The following is a 9,336-nucleotide window of genomic DNA, read 5'->3' as shown; positions in this document are numbered from 1 at the left end:
TGAGAAGAAAAGAGAAATTATGGCAGATTTATTAATTAAGATAAATTGGTATCTAAATTAATAAATAAGTTTAAATCAAGGTTCAAATTATAAATAATTAATTTGATAAAGGATTTAAATAATTATTTAATTAATTAAATTAATAGAAAATAATATAGGCATTGATTTTAAGTCTAATGGGCTTATAATCAAATGGGAAATTTCACGGGCCTAAAAACAATGATAATTTCGACCTAGGGCTTCAAAATGGCTATTATTTTATTGATTTTTTTAATTAAATTAAATGACCTAATTGAGTCTATAAAATGAGTGCTTAGAGAGAAGTCAAAACATAAGTTTAATCACTGGTTTTCTGATAGTTTTATATTCTCTCTACACACAAGTCCTTTTCTAAGCCTCTTTGTTATTTTCTCTTCTTCTCTCTATATCTATCTCATGTGTTGAGAATTTCCCACACTAGTCTAGAGGGTTCTAAGGATACATTGGAAGATTGTGAAGAAAATAGAAGATCGATTCATTTTCTTGATAATACTCTGCGACAAAGAGGATACAAGAGTTAGAGAAAATGAAGGAAGGACTCTTTCATTCCGCTGCGTATACTGTAAGTATTATATTCTTTGTTTCTCTTTGAATTCAATTTTAGAAACATGTTTTAGGCTATCTTGTATTAATTTGTTTAATATTAGATATACATGAAAATAAATAAATATCCTGTATAAGCTAATCCAACATCTTTCCCTCGAACGCAAATAGAGTTAGTGCATCAAAGTCTTTTTTCCTTCGACGCCTCCATGAATCAATCAGAAAATGGAAACACCTTCTCACACCTCTAACAGACATCTTTTCCAGAACTGTTGGGTTATACCCTTGGAAGTTAGAGACTTTTTTCATGATTTATTCCTTCCAGTTTTCAGGTAAGTCCATTTTTAAGCTCTATTTTGGCTTCTTAGCTGTCGGCACTACAAAAAAATCACATTTAGGGGCGATGCATGTTGCCCTTAATAACCATAAAATTCGCCACTGATATAGATCGTGGGCGACATGTCGCCCATGATGTGTTGCCCCTAATAAAATGCGCCTAGTGGTGTACACTTGGGATAACTAATGGATTGCCCCTAATATTTCAATATCAGAGGCGACTGCATCGCCCCTAAAAGCTGAGATGTCGCCCCAAATTTTTTCACATGTGGCATAACTTTTGGTCGATGTGTCGCCCCTGATACTTAATTATTAGGAGCAACGATGTCGCTCCTAATACCTTTTTATTTATAAAAAATAATAAAAGTATATTCATAATTTAAAATTTAATTTTTAATTAAAATTTAAAGCATTGAAAACATATAGATTAAAAATAAAAATATTATATTATATTAAATATTCAATTTAGTTCATTAAGATAAAAAAATATTCATATTGTTATTATAATGTAACAATAACTAACAATAATATAAACCTAGTCTCCTAAAGCAGTTGCCTCATCCTCCATATTGTCTTCTTGTTGCGGTTGTGGTGGCTGCGGCGGCAGCATCGACTAGGGATATTGGGGAGGTAATGTGGTCGATCCTGCTCCATACATGTAAGGATACGGCAGTTGCAACGACGGTGGAATCGACCACGGATAAGGTGATGGTGTTGCTCTGTATATGTATGGAGGAGTTATAGGTTGAGATGGTGCTGCCCCGTACATGGAAGAATAGGCTAGAGCTAGAGGTTGAGAAGACGAAGGTCCAGAAATATTGTCGCTATCAGGCATAGGTGACATCTGAATGTTTGGTGGAAAAAAAAAAGGTGGAAGAAATTGACTTGGTCAATCAAATTATTTAGCTTATTCTCCAAAATTTCTATATATTCTGATAACCGTTGAGGAGGAGCTTTAGACTCGCTGAAGTGAGAGCACTGGGTAGATGATGACCCTGTTCCCATCAATTTGCGGCCCATTCCTCGCTCGTGTCCACGTCTTTGGCCCAATACTTTTTGTAGCACCTCCACCTGATCAACTGTTGTCGAACCATCATCATTGGAAGCAGCACCAGATGTTTGCTGAGTTTTGTAACTCAAAATCAGCCTTCAGTTTTTCCTATTTTCAGAAAATGTTAGACATTAACAATAAATATTACTCTATGAATATTAAAAACATAATTAAAACTTACATAATTTTGGCGAGCATCGTCGTTCACAAAATCATTTTTTATTTTCTTCCAGTAGTATTCCTTCCGTGACTCAATAAAGTCTGGGTTCACCTAAAAATATAACCCAAATGTTAGAGAATATATAATTTAAAAGAACATAATTCTGATAACACTTTAACTTGCACTTAATCTTTCGTGATGGATGGGCGACAACGATTTTTTACCCTGCATTGTATAATACTTTTGTATTTCTTCCAATTTTCCTTGTTCTTTAAGGAGCATGCAATATATTTCAGACTTATAAATAACTGATAGATCTGCTTCCACATCTCCTTGTTAACATCCTTGGTTGGGTTGTCTAGAACCTTTTCCCAATCCTCTGGTCATTTGTAGTATTTCTCAAAGTGTTTTTGTCTTATTGTTTTCCAATGACGGTATCAGTCTTTTTTCTCTAGATCGATACCATCTATACACTTTAAGAAATCCTCGCGGCCCTTTATTTGATAATACCACTAAATTAAAAAATAAAAATATTAATAATATATATACTATATTAAAGACACATTTTAAAAATATCATTTAATATTTTTTTTACCTGGATTATGCCAGGGACTTGGTCCTTGTATTGTTTAGGCACTGACTCTCAAGAATCGAAATATCCAAGAACTTTCGTTAATTTGGGTGCCCACGAGATGAGACAGACAAAAGCAGCGTGCTCGCTCCAAACAACCTTGTACGTTCACTGGAAAAATGTTACTTCTAGTGATTTTCCACTTTTACGCCTCCTCTCATCTAGATCTTTTCCAATAGCTTCGCCATGACCCTTTCTCTTAGTTGGGATTCTTGTATTTTTTTTTTATTAACAATATAAAGAATATTAGTATATACAAGATAAACATATTTGACTGAATAAAAGAAGAAAAAAAACACCTGACTTGCATGAAGTCGGGATCCTAGTAGGATCCAGTGGAGGATCACCGCAAGCATCTCCACCGTGGGCTCTAGCCACATCTACGGACATTTGCTAACACGACAATAGTTTAACCTATCTTTTTTTAATATTTAATTCTTATTTATAATTAATTTTAGTGAGTAATATTTTAATTGATTAAGTACTTTGAAACATGTTATTTGGAAACAAACTTTTGATTTCTCAATATGTATTTGGAAACAAAAATGAAATATTTTCTCAACACATTTTATGATGTCTTGCAAAGTCTTATGGTTTTATTGAATTCATATTATAATTAGTTTATTACAACTCCAACCTACCCTATTTCGACCTAGTGGATTCTTTGGAGATAGTAAGCAGACATCTACTACTCCCCATTTTTTTAAGATGTTTGAAGAAACATCTTAAAAAAATAAGGAATACTAGATGAATACATTGACTCAGATTACTATCCCCAAGACATCCATTAGATGTATGTCAACGACTTTTTGTTATTAGAAATAATAACAATTATCACTATGTGATAATAACCATCATATTCTATATATGATGTTTTACAAAGTCTTATTTTATAATGTTTAAGGTTAAATGTTCTTTAATAAATACAACCACATTTATTAAGAATGTTATAATAGTTATGATTATTATTAATTTTTATATTAATTATTGTTTAATTAAATATAATTGAAATTAATTATAGGTAATTATTTCCATTCTTAGTTTTCAAATTTGGCAACATTTTTCATAATTAGTTTTTTTTTTTAATTATCAAACTTATTTTTTCTTCTTTCAAATTAATATTAAATTTATGAATAATATTTTTTTAATTATTTAAAAAAATTATTTATTATTTGTTAAGTTTATATTACTTTGTTAAATTACTAAGATTATTGTAAAAAAAAAAATTAATATCAAACTTACTTTTTCATCTTACAAATGAATATTAAATTAACAAATATTATATTTTTAAAAGTTTAATATATGAATGATTTATTTTTAAATTATTAAATTTGTTAATCTTAAATTAAATTATTTATCTAATTTTTAAATTTATTTTAAAATTATTTATCAAATTTTTTAGTTTATTTTTAAATCATTAAATTTGTTAATATTAAATTATAATTTTTTTAATTTTTTTTTATATTATTTATCTAATTTTTTAATTAGTTATCTAATTTTTTAATTTATTTTTAAATTATCAAATTTGTTAATATTAAATTAAATTATTTATCTAATTTTTTTATTTATTATTTAATATATTTTGTCAATTCAAATTATTCAAAGTTTTATTTGTTATTTAATTATTTATTTAGTCCCTTAACTTTACCAAAATTTAGCAGCATAATGATTATATTTTAAGCTATCCCAAAAAGTTAAAAGCCTGCAAATGACATTCAGAAAATTCTCAGAACATTGACAATATATTATACATTTTATACACATATTCACGATATATTTTTCTACAAATATATTAATAACACTAAATACATATTATTTTCTACACACATTCACAATAAAATTTTCTAAATAAATAATAATAACACTAATATTACCTAAGCACATATTATTACTATTTTTCAAACATTTCAATATAAATATATTTTTTATCAACTAAAATAAACTAATTAAGATAACATAATCAAATAAAAAAATTATCTTGCTGCAATTTTTCTATTGTGCTTCAATGTTCCCTTTCTCTCCTTCAATTTCTACACACCAACACAAATATATATATATATATAATAGTTATTAATAAAATACAAACAAGACCAAAAACTAAAATATATATAAGCTTACTGTTTTAAAAAATTAAAATCAAAATTAAAACTTACATCTGATCGGGCAGTGGGTCGCAATGGTGTGGTGGAGGCATTCTAGTGTGGTGGTGGAGACGCAGTGGGTCGTCGGTGTGGTGGTGGAGGCACAGTGGTCGTCAGCGTGGCATGGTGGTGGAGGTGTAAGTGGAGGAGAAGGAGCAAAATAATATTTGAGATAGAGGGATAGAGAGAAACTAAGAGAGGGATTTGGGGGTTTTGTGAGAGAGATAACCAAAATGGTGAGAGATTTGGGAGAGAGAAAAGGGTTTGAGAGAGAAGGATAGAGAGAAACTGAGAGAGGGATTCGGGTGAGAGGAGAGAAAACTGGGTAGTCGGTGCAAAGAGAAGAAGAAGTGAAATTAGGGCTGGGTATATTAAACTTTTAGGGGCGACGAGTTTCATTATTAGGGGTGACATATCGCCCCTAATACTCAAAGCACACAATTTTGAAAAATTTCCCCAAAATAAGACAGCGAATATTTTTCCTCTCAGTCGCAGTCAAAATTCATCAACTATCAGGGGCGAAAATATTGTATATTAGGGGCGACATATCGACCCTAATATTGTTTGACAATATTAGTGGTGACTGACACCGTGTCGCCTCTAATAATCCCAATATTAGGGGCGACATACTGTCTCCCCTAATATTATCGCCCCTGAAAATGATTTTTCTTGTAGTGTGGCTTATTAATCACGTTCTTCCATTCTTAAGGATTTTGATGATCCTTACTCGTAGTAGCACAGTTCTCCTTTTTGTTGTCTCCCTCCTGAGGGGTTGGGTGCTCACCCACACCGTTCTCTACACTTTCTACTTCTTCTTAAACATCTACATCAAATCTCTTTTCTTCTTTCTAATTCTGAGGGGCAAGCTCATTCGCCATATTTTCTTGCATCACAGCACTACACCAAAATACCAATTTTGTGTTAGTCAAACGAGTCAGTAAATGACCGACGCCTTTGACCAAGAATTAGCATGTGTGGCAGTTGGGCACTGCCATAAATGAAATGGTATTTGCGTCGTTTAGAACACTGACTGTGTTAGTATTGATTCAGTTACACAGTCATTCGGTGACATTTTTGGATCCTGTAAATTCACTTTTTCGTCCAGAAATCAAGGAGATAATTATCATGTAAGTTATACATATTACTTAATCAATTTACGATTTCATTTGGATTCAAATAATAATATGCATATAGTTTTTAAGTATTTTTATTTATCTTAATAGTAATTTCAGTATTTAACTGATATTTTTTCACATTTTGTTTTCTAAAGATGAATCTTCAAGCTAAGGAACTGCCCAACATTATTGATATGTTCCATGACATGCACAATCATCCAACACGTAGATGGGTGAACACGAATGCTAAGGATGCATATGTAAGTAACTTTCTAAGTTTTGTATATATGTTTATTAATTAGTTATATTATGTAATAATTGTATTGTTTCTAAATTGCAGGAGGCCTTGCAGCAAGAAGTTCAAACGCAAACGCAAATGCAATCTCAATCCTCATCTTCAGTAGGAAGTGTCTATATCAATGAGACGCAAGTCGTCTCGAAGGTATTTGGCAATGTCGTGGCCACAACCGAGGTGTTGGACGCAAGTTGAAGGACACTAGTTCTCTTGCCACCGGGGCCACTAGAGCCTCCTCGCAGTCAGAGGCATCACCATTTACGTCGACCACTGTCAGCCCTCCAATAGTACTAGCTGAGGCTTTCCAGTTAATGGTTTCAGTCAAGTCATCATGATCTAGAACAAAAACTTTCTCCAAATGCAACAATTTATGCAAGCTTCCAATCCGGACTCTCCACCAGTCCCGCAATTTCACCTTGTGAATTTCAACATGAATATGATACAATCCATGATGACAAACTTTCCAGTCTTGGGCCAATTCCACCACAACAGCCATCACAGCGCAGCCACCATAACATTCAGCACATCAGCCACCACAGCAACCCGAAGATGATGACGACTTTGTGATTAATTTAGATAACATTTAGTTTGATTATTTTTTTTAACTTATTAATATTTTGTTTGGTTTTTTACATTTGCGATACTATTTACTTTTGTACTAAGTTGAATTAAGTTATTTTTGTTTTATTTTAATTTCATATTAATATAATTTCTGTTAAATATTTATAGTTTTTTATTAGATTTTCAATAAACAAATTATTTTTAAAATAATTTATTGGAAAAAAAAAATCTAGAGTGACGACATGTCGTCGTTATAGAGTAAATGCAGAACATGAGATATTTTAGCTTCATGCATCTACTGCGACCACAAGTCTTCGCAGTAGGTCAGAGAAACCACTCATCTACAGGGACAACATGTCGCTATAGAGGAGGAGGTTCTCTTACCTACTATGACGACTTGTGGCCGCAGTAGGGTTTTTTTAATTTTGAATTTTCAAATTTTTAACCGCCCTATAGCGACGACATGTCGTCGTAATTGATAATTTTGACAAAAAAAAGAGATTGTTTACTGCGACTGACACGTCATCGCTATAGGACTCTTCACATACGGAGCTGCAGCGACAACAGTTTTGCAACGATACGTCATTATAGAAGACCTTAAGCGACGACTTCTGGACCAACAGCAACGACAAAAGTCATCACAATAGACCTTTTTTGGCTGTAGTGTCTATTTATTATTGTTAAAACTCTGTCTAATGCTGATTCTGATCATGATTATTGCTTGGAAAGTTTGGAATAGCGTTGTTCATGGTCAAAATGCACCAAATTCAAAGGATCTACTGGAGTGGACTCCAATGTATTGAAAAGAGTTTTAGAATGCTCAGGAAGTAGAAGGAGTGCACAAGTCCGAACATGGGAGAAATGCTACATTCTCCTTTTGAGCAATTGTATGTTAATGTGGATATTGCTTTACTCAAAGGTGGTCGTATAGGTGGCAACAAAAACACTAAATTCTCAGAGTAATTGCTATGGTGGTGTTGATGTGCTCGTCAAATTCATCTTGTTGGATTTTCAACATTCAGGGCATGTTTAGGCATTTTTTTAGGCCTATAGCTACTAATGGAATGACTCATAATCTAGCTAAGTATGCTTTAGAATGTAAAAGCATCAGCATGTTGGAAAGAGGGTGTTCCCGTGTGCATCTTTAGCTCTTTTTGTTGATACGCCTCTTCCAGTTTTAGGTTATGGTTTGTTTGGTTGCTTTGTAATATACACTTCTACCCTAAAATGAATGGGGTTGATGCAAGGGGCCTTGATGAATAATAATAAGAGGCCGGGACACAAAGACATCTTACCAAAGTTGAATCCTTATTTCACAGAATGTTTGATATCATAGAAATTAAACCTCACTATGAGCGTGTCTAATAATAGTCTAAATAAGAAAGAAAAACAAATAACAGAGTCTGGATAAATTTTTAAAAGTTGAGGACTTACTCAACAATTGCATGAAACCAAAAAGGCTCTGAAGAAGTCTAAGTTTACTGATAATGCAAAGTATATTCACAACTATATCAATATATTATCATCATGGTTGCTTCCCTAAAAAATCTGATTCAACGACCAATTCCAATAACTATACATTTTCTGTTAAAGAAAAACTCAAATTACTCTCAAAATTTTCGGCAATCAATTATATATTATAATAACTCAATTTTAGCAACTTTCAATTTGTATGTATATGAGAACATCTACTCGGTGCTTAAGCATGATTCTTCATTGAATTTCCAACTAATATACTATATTATTTCCTTAAATTATTCGTTCATGCATGAGGAAATTATGATAAAAAATACTCATGTAGCTACATATGCATGCATGCATGCACCTGTGTATGTAATTAAATATAAGTTCAGACATATGAACTAGCTTCATGTTTCATGCCTTCAATCGAAAGAAATGTCTGTACTGCACCCCATTAATCGAATATCATTAATTGTTAAATATAACTAATTAAGCATTTATATATATATATATATATATATATAAATATATAAAAATAACATTGAACATCCCATGTGGTTACTGAACTTTTGTCTCCAGCTGGATATACCTTTGAATTTCAAATACATAAATATTTAAGAGAAAAAAGTGTAATACATTTGATAGTGATAGCTAGGGAGCTCAATGAAACACCTCGTGCATCAACTTTTGCATGTGCTGGAAATTCATTTTTCTGGTAGGTAATTACTTTTCATAAAATAATTAATTAAAAAAAACTTCATTAGCAAATTAGGCTTACCCAAGTAGTTCCTAGTTTCACGCGGATGATTAAATATTAAAACCTCTCCCATCACCGAGTTAATCTACTTTAAGCAAAAGCCTTAGATTATGTAAAATGCTCAGCCGCCGAAAATTAAAGGGGTGAATCTCATAGCAGTACTGACCTTTAATATACATATATATAGATTCTCTGAAGAGAGGCACGCTAGAGGATTGTATATAAATGTATAATTCTTGTCTTTGA

Source organism: Humulus lupulus, chromosome 1, assembly GCF_963169125.1.
Source record: "Humulus lupulus chromosome 1, drHumLupu1.1, whole genome shotgun sequence".
Classification (NCBI taxonomy): Eukaryota; Viridiplantae; Streptophyta; class Magnoliopsida; order Rosales; family Cannabaceae; genus Humulus; species Humulus lupulus.
Note: the sequence above shows the minus strand (reverse complement) of the source record.